Source organism: Canis lupus, chromosome 15 (genome assembly GCF_011100685.1).
Source record: "Canis lupus familiaris isolate Mischka breed German Shepherd chromosome 15, alternate assembly UU_Cfam_GSD_1.0, whole genome shotgun sequence".
Classification (NCBI taxonomy): Eukaryota; Metazoa; Chordata; class Mammalia; order Carnivora; family Canidae; genus Canis; species Canis lupus.
The window spans coordinates 29,687,460-29,706,804 of NC_049236.1; the positions used below are offsets into that span (position 1 = coordinate 29,687,460).

Below are 19,345 nucleotides of genomic sequence, written 5' to 3' on the forward strand. Positions count from 1 at the left end.
GAGATATGTGTCAAAGGTGAGCATCTTCCTCTTATTTAGATCAAACATTATTTAAAATGGCAAGTATATTTTAGATTCTGCAGTAAGGGATTTGGGTGTTTTACTAATGTAGTTATAAACAGAACTACCTTTATTCTTGCCTGCCGTGCTTATTATTTTGGTTAGTGTGAAATGCAGACGTGGAATCATATACCATCATCTTTTCTGGAAGTCTAATTTGATTCAAGGTTGCACATTGAAAAGTACTGACAAGCATTCCTCTAATCTTTGCCATCTATCTTGGTCACTATTTCAACTGCTTTTCAAAAATGATTTATATAAATGTAAACTCAGATTTAAAATTTTATGAATAAGCTTAACTTTTTCAATTGAACTTTTTAATTTTTAAAAAGATTTTATTTATTTTAGAGAAAGAGAAAGTGCATGAGTGGGAGGAGGGGCAGAGAGAGAGGGAGAGAATCTCAAGCAGACTACCCACTAAGCATGGAATCCAATAAGGGGCTCAATCTCATGACCCATGAGTTCGTGACCTGACCCACTCCTTTTAATTTAAATAAGTAAAATTATTTAATTCCAAAACTCCACTTTATAATCAGCTTTTATCACAGAAAATATATCATGGACATATTTAGATTTCAAAAATATAGATCTATAGCTATATAGCTATATAAAATGGCTGCACTATAGTCCATTTCATGCCATAATTTATTTACTCAACCTTCACATTTAGTTTTTTGTTTTTAGGAAATTTCATTCACATACTGTTTAGTTCCTTATTATAAGTTTTTTTATTTATTTGTATCCATTTGATACTTCACGAAGACCCATCTACACCATTATTATTCCTAAAATTAGAAATAATTACATACCAGTACTGTATTATGAAATAACATTGATTTCATACTTTTTCCTTTCTCTATGCAACAAACATTGGTAATTTGGGTTTAGCATTTTTTTCTGGCCACTTTCCATTAGTTTCAAACTGTTCTCCTTCCAAATTTAGTAATGTTTATTCCAGAATGAATGTATTAAATCTGAACTGTTTCATGAAAGCAGCCAACCCCTAAAGTAAGAATAAAGAGAAAGACAAACATACCATCCATCCAGGAGCCAGGGCATTACCAAGATAATTCTATCATCTGTCTCTTTCTTTCACAATGTGAGATTTTGCATTCTTGTCTACTGGTTTCCCAGGCTGCAGCCAGGAGAAGGAAAGAAGAAAGGTATCTCCCTTACCCCCCAAACATTCAAACAAGCACAAACGAAAGCAAAAGTATTGTGAACCTGTCATTAAGTCACATCTTGTCCTTACTTCCCAGTTCTTGGTACTTTTATTATGGTATTCCTGGTTTGGAGGACAGGAGGAAAAAAGGGAAGCCTCATAAACTCTCCTTGAGATAAAGCAGGTAATAATAATAAGTAGCATTTTTTCAGTATTTACTTAGGACCAGGAATTGGTGTAAGTCTTGTATATGTGCTAACTATTATTATGCCAATTCCATGAAGAAGTTACCTTTATTATTTGCAGTTTATAGATGAGGAAATGGCACAGAGAGATTTACCAACTAAAATCAAGCAGCTGGTGAAGGGCAGAATGGAGTTTAAACCCAGGTTAGTCTTATTTTAGAACCTGTCTTCCCAACCATGTGCTATGTCTGTAACTATTGCTTTATCAAACTAATTAAATGAAATAAATGCTAGGCAGCCCAGGATCTAAATTTCTGACAGGATTTATCTACTAAACTTAGAAATAAGACTAATCATTAGAATCAGACAACATAAAAGAAATTATTGTTAGTCCCCATAGACACTGTTCTAGCTTTATGGTGACCTCAAATTATGTTGTCAGTGCTGATTGTGGGGACCAAGTACATCCTTCTAGACCCTGATGCTCCTTATCTTCAAAACTCTTAGCTGTCTTGTAACTGCCAATTCCACTGCACAGTGTTGTAGATCCTCTTTAGCTGCCATTTTATCCTTTGATGTACATGTTGTCACTACCACCGCCACACCTTGCACAGATTCCGGGCGACAGGCCACTAAGTGGGCCCAATGAGATCAGAATGTCCCTTGCACACTTCTTGCAGCAAACTTTCTCTGCCTTTGGAGCTGGGGTTCCATGTTGGGGCCACTTCTCCAATTTCCCCTTGAATGCTCATGACACTCCCTTCCCTTGGAGAGCATTTCACCTTTAGCCACTGAGAAGCTCCATCTTCATTTCTCAATCTTAGTTCCTGAGTTAACCTCATCCTAGTCTCAAACCCCACCATTAGCCTTTCATCTCCTACTTTGTTATCTGGTTTCCCAATTGTTTTAAGGAAGAAGGGGAGAATTTTATTAGTTTCATATCCACACATATCTAAGCTATATTGATAGATCCTTTCCAAACTTGTGTGCTAGGCTTCCAAACATTTATTTAACATATTTAACTTATAAACTTTGCTTCATAATGTCTCTTAACTATCTCCAGTTAAGATTTTTATAATGCTGCTTTACATTAAGTTGAATAAAAGTAAAAACATTTTTTTAAGTTGAATAAATGTGGTTTAATCATTCCCTCTCTTTGGGGAGAGGTATCATTAAGTAATTGTGAAATCTGTATTCAATAATTACTTGTGTTGTCTGATTTGAGAGATGTATGTCTATAAAAAATATTTTCTACAAAATATATTTTAAGTGATTCTCATACCATTCATCAGTAGCAGGCAAATCATGATTTCCATTTTCAAGGTTGAGAGGAAAAATAAGAGAGGAATTTTTGGAGTATAGCATTAAAAATACCTAGAAACTTATGTGAACAGTGTGCTTATTGGAGTAGTAGAAAATTTGCATTAAAATTTTTAAATGTTTGAAAATCAAATAATTATTTAAAGAAATGTTTATGTAATAGAGGTATTTTAAAATGGGATAATTAACATTATATGGGGGACCTGGGTGGCTCAGTTGGATAAGCGTCTGCCTTCAGCTCAGGTCATGGTTCTAAGGTCCTGGGATCAAATCTTTCTGGGATGGAGCCCAACATCAAACTCCCAGCTCAGCGGGGAGTCTGCTGCTTCTCCCATTACCCCCTGCTCATGCTCTCTCTCTTGCTATCTCTCTCTCAAATAAATTAATGAAAAAATTAATTAACATTATATAAATAGCAATTAGGAACAAAAAAAATAGCTGTAGTCCTAGGAGAATTTTAGTTTGTAGAAACTACTGCTAAGCAGAAGCCAATCTACACTATTTCTACTTTTCTCCAGTTATTCTCTAATATGAAGGTGCTAAATAGGAGTTTTACTGACCAACTATTGCTGCGATAATGCTACATAACAGATAATCCCCAAATCCCAGTAACATATATATATATGTTATATATATATAAACATATATATGGGTTTCTGTGGGTCAGCTGGGCTTGGCTGCAGGTTGCAGTTTGATTTCAGATATACTCCATATGTCTTATTCTGAAGACCATGAGTTTCTTGAGGACATTCCTTTCTCATTACAATGGCAATGCCAAGTATGCAAGGCAAACTGTGCAGTCACATTTAAAACTTCTGCTGATGTTATTTCCATTAGCATGCCACTGGCTGAAGCAGGTTACTGAATATCAATAATTCAAGGAAATATATACTCTGTTTGCTCTAGTGGGGGCACTCTAACATTAAATCAAAGGTTATAGATGTATATTTCTGTTACAGGAAAGAAGTGAAGGATTAAAGGAAATAGTTTAATTTACCGCTAAAGGAAATTGAATTGTAGTATCCTAACATTCTAGAGTTGTCAGGGAAGTATAAAAGTTAAAATTTCATATAAGTCCAAACATACAAACTATAACCAAGAATGAATGGTAGAAGCATGCAGATGGCCTTAAAAGTCAAAACAAGTACCCTCTAAAAAGCTATGAGTCCTGTACTTGGCTTATATATAAAGTCTGAGGCAATTCTGAGTTTACAAGCCACAGAGAAGCGCTGGAATTTAGATAACCTCAAACCTATCAAGCCACTTAAGTTGATTTCAAGATGACATCTGTATCATGCCTCTCCACTTCAGTCCTCTAGGTTTGAGCATGACTACCTGGAATTTTCTTAATAGAACATCCTTTTACCCTTTAAAGAAACTAGTCCTCTTTCAAAAGAAAACTAAATATAATTGTTTGTGATATAAGGAGTTTGATGTGCTTAGACAAACTTGAATGTGAATATTTTCCCTTAGTATCCCATGCAAATTTTTGTGTGCCATTCAGAAAAAGGTCAAGCATAGCCAACAAGATAAGCCCATGCATATCAAGCAGTGAATATTTGGGCTCTGCTACATTTCTGATCGCACTTCTCTTGGCTTAATTAAAGAGTCAAGAGACAAAGGAATAAAATAGCTGCCTGTGTGTTTTGCTACTCATTACAGATTCTTATCTGAATTTAATGTTCATTGGAGCAAGGTCAGCAAAAGGTCAATAACCAGTTAGTATGCATCATATCATCTAATACTCAGGAAACTGGTCAAGCACCAAGAGGACTATAACATAGTTTTGGCTATGTTCAACAGAAATCATAATGTGAGTGTGTTTTTATTTGGGAAATGGGTGAAAACAGAACACTCTTTAAGGCTATCACTGCATTGAAAAGTCAAGAATAATTAGCTACTTTGTATCTTTAAGATTTTTCTGAGATGAATTTCACCTTTCTAAAATGGATAGTCACACAAGATGATCTAGTAGAGCAGTTTACTGTTAGTAATGATATTTTAATGACCACTAGAGCTCATTTTAGTCTGTCTGCTTTCTTCCAGCCAAGAATGCACTTCAGTGTCTCACACATAGGTATTTAACTAAATCTAACATATTTCTGAGTTCCAGAGATGTTAGTACATGTATTATTCGCTTGTGCCAAAACTTTACAAACTTTCTGATTGTGGCTTTCCAAGGAGGAAATGAATTCCACCTTTTTAGAATAACCCAATCATTTACTTTTTCCTCTCTTACTGTAGAGCATTATAGAACTATAAGTTTAGAGCTTTTAATCTTGCCTTGACTTTCCTTGTGTTTGGCAAATTTTCCTTCTCGTTCCCAATTTGTTCTTGTTTCCCCAATCTCCAGGCACTCTTCTTAACCTCAGCCTGACCTCACCCTGAACTCAGCAAGTAACAATGTCTCTTCTTAGAAAAAGGAGAGTTGATTAGAAAACCCCTTCCACTTCTTCAATATTTCTGGGCTTCTACTTGACCCTTGAACAACGTGGGTTGGAAGTAAATGACTCCACACGGATTTTTTTCAGTAAGTACAGTATGATGCTGTACATGCATTTTCTCTTGTGATTTTCTTAATAACATTTTCTTTCTCTAGCTACTTTATTGTAAGAACGCACTGTATAATAGACGTAACCTACAAAAGATGTGTTACCTGAGGGTTCATGTTATTGGTAAGGCTTCTAGTCAACAGTAGGCTATTACTAGTAGTTAAATTTTTGGAGAATCAAAAGATAAGTATGCATTTTCAACTGCACAGAATGGGGGCAGCCCTAACCTCAGTGTTGTTCAAAGGTTAACACTGCATATCACTTCTATCCTTAGAGCAGGGAAACTTCTCCCTGTGTACTGGAGCTTACATTGAAAAATCAACCATTTCAAATGTCCTCTTTCATTTCTTTAGTATCTCTAAAGATACTCAGATGAAATTTGTGGAGTAGGTCATTCTTTCTTTTCTAAAATGTTTTCTTGCACCTCAAACTATTTGTCTCCTGAATGGTCCATCTAAAGCAATGACGTCACTTAGGCTTCAAGCTGAAAATCTTCTCAGTCCTCCTGGTTCTTACATCTGTGTCTCTGCTATCCTCCACACAAACTCACTCGTGCAGTAACCCTATGAATTCTACCTCCAAAATGCTTTCCAGTTTTGCCTTCACCTCTTTGTTTCCACTGTCGCTGCCTTTTTCCAGATGAGTATTATATTGATCACTTAAACTTTAGCAACTAGCTCCTAACTGGGTTTTCTCCCGTCAGAGTTTTCTTTTATTCCAGTTCACTTTCTACATAGTAGTGGAAGGAGGGAAGGAAGGAAAGGGGGGGTGAAGAGAATTTGATTCATGTTTTTCCTTTTTGTAAAAAGTTATTTTGGCTTCCTGCCTGCAGAAAAAAATGCAATTTTCTTGGCTTCTCTCAAAAAACCTTTTATGTTCTATAGCTAATCTCTCATTCTGGGGTGTTATTTACATCACTCCCGGATACATACTCTCCTGTTCTTAGGAAAATTCTTAGTGTTTCCTGCCCAAGCCAGACTTGTTGAAAAATTTATGGCTTCTGATATGTTGTTCCCTCTGTCATCCCACTTGAATTGTTTACCTGGTATACCCTTCTTAACTTTTTACCTCAGCTCAAATATCACCTTTTCTGGGAAGCCTTCCCCGCCTTCTTAGTGTTTTGGAGCTCTTTATGGTCCCACATAGTCATACATCTATTATACATAACTTTGAATTACAAATAATTTGTTTCAGTAATCGGTTATTTTACATAGCATCCTGTTTATATCTCCTTATCTATTAGTAATCTCTTCTTTATACTCTATGTCTCCACTAGATGTCAGACTTTTTTAAACAGGGTCTGTTTCTGTCCTTTTTATTTCTTTATTTCCAGAAACTATCACCTGTTTAGCACATCGTAAATGTTTGAATATGTTAGTGTAAAAAAAAGCATTGATTCATTTCTTTTCATCCTTAACTAGAGAAAAAGGGGAATCATTTCTTTTTTTTCCCTAGCACCTAATATTATGCCTGCTACATAAGATGCATTCATACATACTTATTGAACTAATTTATTACCTGTGGTTATATTCTAAATCCATTTCTTTGAGCTGGGTTTCAGAGAAAGAGTGACAGTTAACTTAGGAACTGAAGACATAAGAAAAAATGTTCTCATTGATTAGACTTCGTCAACTCCACAATATTTATGCATCTGAATTTTTCTGAGTCTTTTCCCAAGGACTCTTGACTTTAGAGTCATTGAGATATTATCAATATACTTAACCAGAACCTGACTAGATTAGAATTATATGTTCTTACTCCATTTTTGAGTTGTTTTAGACAAAACAATTCTATGAGTACTTAATTTTGAAAGTAATGCATGGCAAAGGAAGTTATACCAAGGAGAGGCTAAATAATAAGAGGAAAAGAAGAGGAAACTAAGTCATTAACACACATTTTATTAATTACTCCAGCTCCTGGACGTCTTCCCTCAATAGCCTGACCTTTGAGTCAGAATAACATGGGATGATACTGCCATATGGTATCAAATGGAACCAGCTCATTGGAAAAATATGACCCCCTTATCCTGTAGCTTGTGCAACGTTATGAGAAATAATTTTTTTCCCTTTTAAATAGTTTGGAAAGTTTTTTTCCCCCATTCTTTTTTGTGTGGCTTGATTTCTTTAAAAGAAAACAACAACAAAAAGTCTCCCATATGTCTTGTATATTTGCAGGCTAATTATTTCTAACAATTAATACATATTGTTGGATGCTTACCGTGTGCCCACTACTGTAGAAGATTCAAGAGCAATGCCATATAAAATTTAGTCCCTGACCTCTTCCAAGGAGCTGGAAGTTTTGTTGAAGACACAATGTCTTGCCATAAACTTTTCTTTTTCCCTTACTCCCTCCTTCCCTCTCTTCTTTTACATTTCTCTCTTCCTTCCTAACTTCCCTCCCTCCCCACTTTCTCCTTTCCCCCATCCTTCCTTCCCACCCTCACCTCCCCCTTCCTTCCTCCATCCCTTCCCTCCCTCCCTACTCACTCCCTTCCTTCCTTCCTTCCTTCCTTTTCTTTTTCCTTTTTCCCTCTTCCTTCTCTTCCCTAAATAGAAAACTATTTGTTTATTAGCATATGTTTATCCTCAAGACATCAGAGTATGATGTTCCACACCATTCTTAACTATGTTATCTTCACATAATGATGTAGTGATCGGCTGAGAATATCACAACTTTATTACTAGTAATATTGCTAATACTGATGCTAATAATTTAACTCCTTCAGTCTCTATCTAAACCTTTACTTTTTTCCAGTTCCATGGAACAAAATGAATTTCCATTTAGGTAAATCTATTTCTTTCTTATGGGTTATATAGGCAAGTTTGAATATCCTATCCCAATAAAAAAATTAACTATCCTTTATTTATGATTAAATATGATCTAACTGGGAAATGAAACTAAGGCAAATAGATATAAAAAGACAAAAATGTATGTTCATTTTGTGTGGAATTTCTTAATTTGCCAGCTGATCTTTTGAAATAAAAATGGTTGAAAAAATTATAGATATCCTGAGAGAGTGTCAATAATGTTTGCCTTAAGGCGAATCAGCCTAATGAGAATTACTTCCTCTAATTTACTACTCTTTTTTAATTTTTATTTTTAATTGAAGTATAATTGACATATTTGTTTCAGATGTATGACATAGTGATTCAACAATTACAGACATTATGAAATGCTCACCACTGTAACTAGAGTTATTATCTGTCACCATACAATGTTATTACAAATTATTAACTATATTCCCTACGCTATCCCCCACACTATTCTTAACTATAATATCTTCACACAGTGATGAAGTGATCAGTCGAGAATATCACAACTTTATTACTAGTAATACTACTACTAATACTGATGCTAATAATATGCTTTAAAAACTAGAGAGTATTCCTTTTTTTTTTCCTTAGACCAACACCCTTTTCGAACTTCTGTATCCTGTAATTGTTTCTTGAGAGAAGAAGGAAGAATTGAAGCTCTCATGCTCAGAATGCCCATGGGAACATGTTGCAGATGTGAACTTCAACTGCTAGATGTGTCAGAGCTGAAAATGCTGTAAGTCACAAGCAGAAATCCTTAAACTTTGAAAAAAAAGTATGAAAGTTATTTTGGGACATGGGATGGTGCCTGAGTGAGGCAAGTTGGGGCTATTAAGATTGATGTCTGAAAAAGAAAGCAAAAGAGAGAAGTAGCAAAAAAAGGAATGGGAAGACTTTGAAAGCAAACTTCATCTATTCGATAATTTTAATTAAAACTGAACTTGAATGTTCAGGAAAAGTTAAGATAATTGATTAATTCTCCCAATACAACTGCTTTGTAGAATAGCTTTTTGTTTCATTTTATAGAACTATTTGGTTAGTTACCTCAACCCATTATCTTCCTTGTGTGAATATAGTCTTTAAATTCACTGAAATTCCATTTTCTTCTTCTCATACTTCTTACATCCCATATTTCCTACCCAACCATGCAGAAATAAATTTAATTTACCTTTCACTTTCCTTTTATCCTTATTTAGCCGAAAACATATGCTTCAATAGTTAAAGTGCAAATTTTGCTAATAAGCATTATATGGTTGAGGCATTGTGATAAAAGTCCTAATATAAATAACTGGCTTCAAATATCTGGGATTACCACTGAATCCTCATTTTAATTCATTGGAGTTAAAATGGTTTAAAGTTATACCTGGTTTAACATCAGCTGGGTAGCTTCACCAATACTTTAGACATGAGATTTGACTTAAAGGGAATCTTGCCGCACATAGAACAGTTGAGTAAAGAAAATATGATAAACTATATCTTGCATGTTATTTACTTTAATTCATTTAAACCATTAAATTAATAGATGTCCTTCAAAATGCATTTTAATTCCTTAGAAAATTTTCAACAGAAAATAGACTGTGAAATAGTCCAATTTCCTTCATTTAGGAGGCTCAATATTTCCCTCTTGGTTGTGTTAAGTTTTACTCCCAGAAGGGAGATGGGACAGATCTGGAGGAGGCCAAGTACTGCCCAATAAAGCACTTCCCTCATTAAAGGCTTCTCACCATTTTTACTGTATTTTTTTTTAAAGATTTATTTATTTATTTATTTATTTATTTATTTATTTATTTATTTATTTATTTATGAGAGACACAGAGAGAGAGAGGCAGAGACACACACAGGCAGAGGGAGAAGCAGGCTCCATGCAGGGAGCTGATATGGGACTTGACCCCAGGTCTCCAGGATCAGGCCCTGGGCTGAAGGCGGCGCTAAACTTCTGAGCCACCCGGCTGCCCCATTTTTACTGTATTATATGGAGTATTTTTTGTTATCAAATGCTTCAATCTGTTAATCATCATAGGTTCTCTATCATTCCATTTTTCTGAGACATATTACTATAAGAAATTGTGCATTTCATCCAAGTTTTCAAATTTATTGGTTTAGAGTTGTTCATAAAATAATCTTATTCTTATTTATTTTTACTTTTTTTGATGGTTTTGATTTCTATGTGTATTTGCATCTTCTAGTTTTTCTCTTGATTAACCTCAACAGAGGCTTATCTACTTGGTTGGTTTGTATTGTTTTCAATTTTGCTTGTTTCTGCCCTTTATTGCCTTCTTACGTCTTTCTTTGGGTTTATTGTGTTATTTTTTAAAACATACTCAATTGCCTATGTAGCTCATTCCAGGCTCTCTTCTACTCTAATAGAAACACCCAAAGCAACAAATTCTTCTCAAAACACCATTTTCCTCACATTCCACATTTTTAAATATGAAATATTTTTATTATCATTCAATTCAAAACCTAATTTTCATAGTGATTTCTTTTTTTAACCATGAATTACCTGGAGGTATATTATAAAATGTTTAAATATTTATATTTCCTTAATTTGTATTTTTAACCTCTAACATAATTAAATTGTGGCCAAAGAATGCACTATAGAATACCTTTACTGTGAAATGTGTTAAGATTTACCTTATAGCCTAATCAATCTGTGTAAAATTTCTAAGTCTGTTTGAAATACTAAAATTTGCACTTTTTGAACATGACTTTTGACCACTGCTCCCATTTTTTTAATGATTGTTGATCTATAATGTTTCCTATTTTTAGCTGGGCCAATTTTGATCATTTATCTTTTTTTCCAAAAATTTTTCTCTAGATTTCAACATGCAAGTACCATTTGTGGAAGGATAGACCATAATGGCTAATGAATCTATTGTGTGTCCTGACGGGAGAGTTGTAGACCAGATCTCTAGGTTTCTAGATCAAGTCCATACCTTTTATAGCGTAAAAAGCAGAGCCTTATTCAACATTCAATAGATAACTCTTGGTATGCTACTGGGGATCATAGAATAGCAAGTCATGATGCAACTTCTTTTCATCTGACCCACCAAATCATAAGATTAAGCAGGCACAGCAGCAATCCATTAAACCATGGAAATGTCTCTTTGGGGTTTGGCCTGAACAATCAGGCCACACAGCAGCAGTGTGTCTCTTTCAGATTAGTGACCCCTCTGAGTTTCCTCATAACCAGATTAAGAAGAAAAAATTCTGGATCCTTTTCTTTTTCTGAATTTCATGACAATGTTTATTAGAATTTTAGTGTCATAATGACTTTTTTCTCCAATTTTACTGAGATACAATTGATTGTATAAGTTCAAGGTATACAAACTCATGAGTTGACATATGCATATATTATGCAATGATTACCACAATAAGTAGCGAACATTCATCGCCTCACATAGTTACAATTTTTCCCCCTTGTGATGAGAACTTTTAAGATCTACCCTCTTAGCAACTTTCAAATATACGGTATAGGATTATTACCTATTATCACCATGCTGTACATTATGTCTCCAAGACTAATTTACCTTATCACTAGAAATTTGTACTGTTTGGCCACCTTCACCCATTTTGCCCAGCTCCCAACTCCTGCCTCTGGCAACCACAAATATGATCTCTGTTTCCATGAGTTTGCTTTTTTTAGATTCTGTGCATAACTGTAATCATACAGTATATGTCTTTCTCTGAGTTATTTCACTTAGGATAATGCAAATCTAGTCAAAAGCAAGTGCAACTCAAAACCACAATGAAACCACCATCCCACACCTGTTAGAATGGCAATCAGCTTATAGTTTTTTGTTTTGATATATATTTACATATGAAGTCAATGATATATCTACTAAACCTAATATAATAAAGTTTAAAAAATAATAATGGTTGGAGGACATATCAAATGCCTTTTTGACCTCTGTGAAGATGATTACTTTTTTTTCTTTTATCCTATTACTAAGGAAATGATATTAATAGAGGTGGAGGTTGATGTGGGTGGGAAAGAGATTATGTGTATTAAATGTCTTTATTTGTACACCTGTACTGTTCAGCTAAGTAAATGTTTAATAATTGGTTTTTGAGTAATTCTGCTTTTATAGCTTGCCAGAAAATTTTATGATATGATCTGTATGACTATGTGGTAAAGGAGAATATGAATTTTAGAGGCAGAGAAATTACTTTAGAAGCAACTACAATATCCTAGGGAGAAAGCAATACACACTGATTTGATATAAAAATCATTCTAGCTGTTCTGTAGAATTTTCCACATCCTAGGTGATTGGAATCTTTCCTCATGTTATTTCCTAGCTTTCCTTTAATACCCCAGTATTTCTAGAGATTTAGATATAAAGTTTGATTAGATTTAAATTCTTTTTTTTTTTTTTTTTTGCTCTGTTTCATAAGTAGGAACTCTTCAAAGGTCATCTTGTGATGATTGTACTCCTTCATATCAGGAAACATTTATTTTCTGGCTTTTCATGAAGCTGAGATTGTTCACTCTGCTCAAATGGTGAAAGACTGATTTCTTCACTGCAGATTTCCCCATGAACTTTTCATTTATTTTTTCTTTTAACCAACCATTAATGACCCTTGCCTGAGTCATATCCTTCTTAAAGGACTGCAAAAATGGTAATTTTCTAATTATATCATTTGCCTGCTCATATTAGGTGGAATTTTTTGGTGAAAAAATATTTTCTTCATCAATTGGAGCTATTTGCTTTCTGTTTTATACAGTTCATATAGAAAGGATAATGGCTTAACATTTTCTTTAATAATCAATTTACAGAGAAATAGTTGGTGCCCCAGTAACCTCCAATGATGAGTGTTTTTTTGTTTTTTTGAATATATTTGACATATAACATTGTGTGCGTTTAAGGTGTATGGTTTGTTAATTTGGTACATTTATATATTGTAATGCTGTTGCCACTGTAGCAATATTTAACATCTCTATCACATTACATAATTACCTTTTTTTTTTAGTGGTTTTACTAAGTTTTAGTCTCTTTAGCAAGTTTACTGATTGTAATTAAAGTACTATTGTCTATATTCATTATATTGTGCATTAGATTTTTATGGCCTACTTACTACTCTTTGCATGTTTGTACCCTTAAACAATATCAGTCATCCCCTGACTCTCCATCACCAGTGACCACCATTTTACTTTATGATTTTTTATGGGTTTGACTTTTTAGATTCCATGTATAAGTGATACCATACAGAACTTGTCTCTCTCTGTCTGATTTAATCACACTTAGTTTAATGTACTCAGTGCCCATCCATGTTGTTACAAATGACAGGATATCTTTCTTTCTCATGGCTAAGAAATATTCTGTTGTGTTTGTGTGAACACAGTATACATATATATTATATATGCATACCATATACATAGAGTATGGTTGTTTCTATATCTTGGCAAGTGATTTTTAAATTCTCTTCATCGAAGATGAAGATGTGGGGAACATTCGTTTATCCATTTTTCTTTTTGTTCTTAGCAATTGGGTTATAAACATTTTTTAAAAAATGACCTCAAACTCTATATTCAGTTTTGTAAATCTATTTAAAATATTTATACATATATTTGTGTTTCATTGCTTTCAATGTTCAGTTATATCAAGCAGTGATTTCTACATTAATTTGATTTCACCCATTGTGTCCAAACATAAATGATATTTAGATTGTACATTTTCTGTTCCCATATGTTATACACACATAAACATACTATAAAACCTTAATGTCATTGATCATAAAATTTTTCATTTAATATTTTTTTCCCTTAAATAAAGGATTCACCAACCTGATGCTTTCTATACACCAATGCTCTTTTTTCCTCCATATTTTTCCCTATTAAAAAACTTTTTTTAATGAATGAAATGAAATAATGAAATGAATTGTACAGAATACATAAAACTATTTAAAATTACAATAATGTTAATGTCCATGTGAATCTATGTGAATAATGTGAGTATTATGGAGTAGAACACTTCATATTATTGAAGCTCCAGTGTGCTCCTCTCATACAATTTTCTCCCTTTCCAGAGGTAATTAACAGCCTGAATTTTGTTACTTTATTTTTCTTTATAACTTTAACAAATGTATATGTAATCAGAAAACATTACATCATTTAAATTGGCCTATTTTAAGCTTTATATAGTAAATCTATAATACATAAAGATTCTTTGATATTTTGATTTGCTCATTTCTATGGATTTTAGAAGTCAACCATGTGACAACAATAATAAAAACAAGCAACCCAATTTAAAAATTGGCTAAAGACATGAATAGACATTTCTCCAGAAAAAACATACAGATGGCCAATAAGCATATGAAAAGATGATCAACATCACTATTCATTAGGGAAATGAAAACCAAGGCCACAATAAGATATCAACTCATACTTGTCAAAATGGCCACTAAAAAAAAAAACAAAGACAAAAACAAAACCAGAAAATAACAAATGTTAGTAAAAGCATGGAAAAATTGGAATACTTGTGCACTGTTGATGGGAATGTACAACGTGTAGCCACTATAGAGAACAGTATGGCAGTTTTTTAAAAATTAAAAATAGAGGGGATCCCAGGGTGGCTCAGTGGTTTAGCGCCTGCCTGCCACTCAGGGCGCGATCCTGGAGTCCCAGGATCAAGTCCTGCATCAGGCTCCCTGCATGGAGCCTGCTTCTCCCTCTGCCTGTGTCTCTGCCTCTTTCCCTCTCAGTGTCTCTCATGAATAAATAAATAAAATCTTAAAAATTAAAAATAGAGTTACCACATGATCCAGCAATTCCACTTCTAGGTCTATACTTAAGAGAATTGAAAGCAAAATCTCCAGGAGATATTTGTACACACATGTTCATAGCAAATTTATTCACAATAGTCAAAGGTAGCAGCAATTCAAGTGTCGATAGATGGATGGATGAATGGATAAACAAAATGCGGTATGTACATATAATGGGGTATTATTTGGCCTTAAAAAGGAAGGGAAATTCTGACATATGTTAAAACATGGATGAACCTTGGGGATATTATGCTTAGTGAAATAAGTCAGTCATAAGAAGGCAAATACTGTATGATTCAACTTATACACAGTACCTAATATAGTCCAATTTATACAGACAGGCAGTAGAATGGTTGCCAGGGCCTTAGGGAGGGAGGATGGGGAGTTGTTATTTAATAGGTATAGAGTACTAGTTTTGCAAGATGAAAAGAGTTCTGGAGATTGATTGCAAAACCATTTGTATGCAATTAGTTGGCTACACTATACACACCAAAATAGTCAAAATGGTAAATTATATATTATGTGTATTTTACAACAGGTGAAAGTCATATGCAGAATGTATATGCAGTATCTTCATTGCATTTTTAAGAATGAAATTATTCATCCTTGGGAATATTTTCAAGATCAAGATCTTGCTGTTACTTGTCTTTTCACTCTCTATGGGTCTTTTGTTGAAATTGGTTGTTAATTTTAGCGTAGTGTTTAGTGTTTATCAATCTTTATGATTGGCATTAAAAAAAATCTTCTTTAATATATCTTTCCCGACCTTGAAATAGTCTTTTTATCATTAAATATTTTAGAGTTTTCTACCTTATTTAAGTCTTTAATCCATCTGAAATTGATTTTGTGAAGTGGGATATTTATATACTCCCCCCGCCCCAATACGGATAACAGAATGTCTCTATACCATTTACTAAATAGTATCTTCTTTTCCACTGATTTGCATATACAACTCTGTCATGAATCAAGTTTCTAGATTTCCATAATTCTAGTTTTGGGGCTTTCATTTGTTTTACATACATTAATTAAATTTTTATCTCTATTGCACTACCATTTTCTTAATTCATATATTTTTAATGTATAAAAATTGTTTTTTCTAATGCATGTTACTGGGATATAAAAATTGAGTTTTGTTTGTATATCAATTTTGATTAAACTCTTACTAATTTGGTAATAATTCTGTATTCTTTGGAGCTTTATATTTAGAGAATCAGATGATTTGTTGATAATGATATTTTCTTTTTCTTTGTAAGTTTTATTATTTTCATTTTTTTCTTCTCTAATACTGTAGACTAGGAACTCTACTATTGAATAGGTAATAGCATCTTAACCTTGTTCCTAATTTTTTAGCAAATACCTTAACATTTCATTATTGTGCATAATGTTTGCTGTAGTTTTTTTGCATATACTTTTTATTAAATTAAAAATTTCTTCTATTCCTACTTTGCTGAATTATTCACATGAATTTACATTGATGTATAGTTAATGCTAATTTGGTTAAAATGATTGGCTAAAATGATTGTATGATTTTTCTCCTTTTAATCAGTTAAAAGAGATTACCTTATCCTAAATTATATTAATGGATTTTCTAAGGTTAAGCAAACTTGGTCTTATACAAGACCTATAAACATACATTATTTTTTATGTACATTTGTAGATTTGGTTCATTATGTTTTTCTTAAGATACTTCATTAATTACATAGGTTTGCATTGTTCCTTTCTTTTACACTGTCTTTGTTTTGTTATGCTGTCAAAGTTCCACTAGCCATTTAAAATTTATGATGAAAAAACAAATAAATAAAATAAAATTTATGGTGAATGGGCAGCCCCAGCCCGGGTGGCTCAGTGGTTTAGCGCCGGCTTCCACCCAAGCTGTGATCCTGGAGACCCAGGATCGAGTCTCACATTGGGCTCCCTGCATGGAGCCTGCTTCTCCCTCTGCCTGTGTCTCTGCCTCTCTCTCCTTCTCTGTGTGTCTCTCATAAATAAATAAAATATTCTTTAAAAAATTTATGGTGAAAATAAATAAATAAAATTTATGGTGGGGGATCCCTGGGTAGCGCAGCGGTTTAGCACCTGCCTTGGCCCAGGGCGCGATCCTGGAGACCCGGGATCGAATCCCACATCAGGCTCCCGGTGCATGGAGCCTGCTTCTCCCTCTGCCTATGTCTCTGCCTATGTCTCTGCCTCTCTCTCTCTCTCTGTGTGTGTGTGTGTGTGACTATCATAAATAAATAAAAATTTTTTAAAAAAAATTTATGGTGATATTTTCTCTGTTTTCTGAAGAGTTTGTGTAAAATTGAAGTTAGATGTTATAGCATTTTCTTTGAATGGAGTTTATTTATTAAATAAATGATTCGTTTCCTTTCATGTTTGTAGCTGCTTTTCCTATCCGTTTGTGGCATGGCCTCAAAGTTTTTTGATGAATATTACTATGGGCTTCTTCTGGTTAGTATTTATATTGTTCCTGCTACATTCTTTTAAATTTCCTCCAAACTTAATATTTTCTTTTCACATGTGTTATCATTTACTTGTATTGTTTTTAAGTTTTTAATGCATTGTTTATTATTTATTTTATTCTTTTCAATCTCTTTATTGGGTCTTCTGTTGAAAAAAAAAATGCCCGTATTTTTGGTTCTTGTTTTGCAGGTATGAGGAAGGGTTACACTTACTCACACTTTGAAGTTAAAGTGTGGCCAACTGACTTGCACTGCCCAGTGAAACATGAGGAAATGTGACTCATGTCACCACCAGATGTGCAAATCTTTATGCTATCTCTCACTGCTGTGGCACATGCAGAAGACTCTTGTTGAGAGAAAGGAGAGAGTAGGGTCTCTGTCAGCCTGAGACCCTGAGTGGCTCCAATGGAGTAAGAACCTGCCTGTTGACTCCTGGTAATATGAAGTATGAGTTAGAAATAATGTTATGTTACTTTTAATAATGCTATCTTGATATTTGTTTCATAGCATAACAAGCCTAACAAGCCTATCTTGACTCTTAAAACAACATACATATTAACATTTATTATAACTCATGAACCCAAACTGGGTTTCTATTATATTATTTTATATGTTTTTCTGTATGTTTGGAATATTTCATAATACTATAATTTAAATTAAAAATAATGGTGAAAGAATATTGTTTTCATGTTCATATATATTTTAAGGAATAGAGAATTGAACAACTTGTTCCTAGATCAAAATATTCCCATATATTTAATTCCCACAAATTTCTATGATAATAGCACATTAAAATACTTTTATTTTCTTTACTTGAGTTCAATTTTTCTATGTGCTTTAATATAGAGGGTTACTAATTAGTGTGTTTGGTTTCTGTTCTCAGGTTCCTTGCCCTGGGCCATATTCAGGGAGAGACACTGTCACCCTGCTGTAATCCCTGCAATAAAACAATTGGGAACTGTTTAGGCATCATTGCTTTGAAACCACATTTCATATAGTAGTAATCTATCAATTCGCTAGTTCATTCTCATCTATCATTCCAGGAATCATGATAGAAAGACCCTGCTATTAGGAAATTTCTAGATCAGTAAATTATGGACCATGCAACATATCCTCTATGTATTCTAGAGTTTCACTGATTCTTTTTTTTTCTTTTTTTTTTTTTTTGAAGTTTCACTGATTCTAAGTCAGTTTTTATGTTACTCTCCAAGTTTTGAGAATCTCCATACTAAGTAGGCACTAGAAATATGGACTCACAAAAATTTCTCACAGAAAACTTTTTATTCTTCCCCAGAGTCCAACCAGAAATAAGCTTACCAGAAACGGAAATCCTTGTCTCTTCCCTGACCTACTGGGGAGATCTTCATGAATCATCTCTTTTTCAAATCCTTTTTTTTTTTTTTGAGTCATCTTTTGCTGAGTACAGGCTTTATGTAATATTTTTTTCTGTTGTGATGTGTGAAATACCTAGATAAAATTTTTTATGTATAAAATGTTCGAAGAAATCAGCAACAAAAACTTCAAAAGAATAATAGAAAGGGGGCAAAGGATAAGAAAAAAGAGTTCAGAGAAAAAGAAATAAAAAAGATTAAATGTCTGAAAATATACTCATCACTATGCATAATAAAATAAAGTGTGAGATGTCATTTCACATCTAGAAGATGGGAAAAATTCCAAAATTTTGACATGTGCTTTGTGCATCAGCCTGCAGAAGAGACATCCTTTACAATGCTGGTCAGACTGTCAAATGGTACAACCTCTATGGAGGACAATCTAGCCATATCTCTCAAAATAAAACACATTTTATTCCTATGATCCAAGGAAACCACTTTTAGGAATTAATCCTACAGATATATTTACAAATATACATTATGATGTAATTATATGTCTATATACTACAGAACCTGTGTCTGTCAGTAAACAATTGTTTTCTGCACAAATACTCTTTGGTGTTCTAAAAGACAGAGAAAATCTCCATGTACCAATATGGAAATATCTCCAAGATACATTGTTAACTAAAAACAACAATATC

General features: G+C 33.5%; 1 long non-coding RNA gene across 3 annotated transcripts; it reads left to right on the top strand.

Moving 5' to 3' along the window:
- The first annotated feature begins 912 nt into the window (after positions 1–912).
- On the top strand, positions 913–18,776 carry LOC111098895. Of its 3 annotated transcripts, XR_005369946.1 has the most exons (7): positions 913–1,611; positions 4,390–4,540; positions 5,081–5,257; positions 8,684–8,828; positions 17,234–17,302; positions 17,504–17,748; positions 18,197–18,776. It is a non-coding gene; the product is annotated as an uncharacterized LOC111098895 (long non-coding RNA). The 3 variants fall into 3 exon arrangements; XR_005369948.1 differs by lacking the exon at positions 4,390–4,540 and having other exon boundaries at positions 922–1,611; XR_005369947.1 differs by lacking the exon at positions 17,234–17,302 and having other exon boundaries at positions 927–1,611.
- The last annotated feature ends 569 nt before the right edge of the window (positions 18,777–19,345 follow it).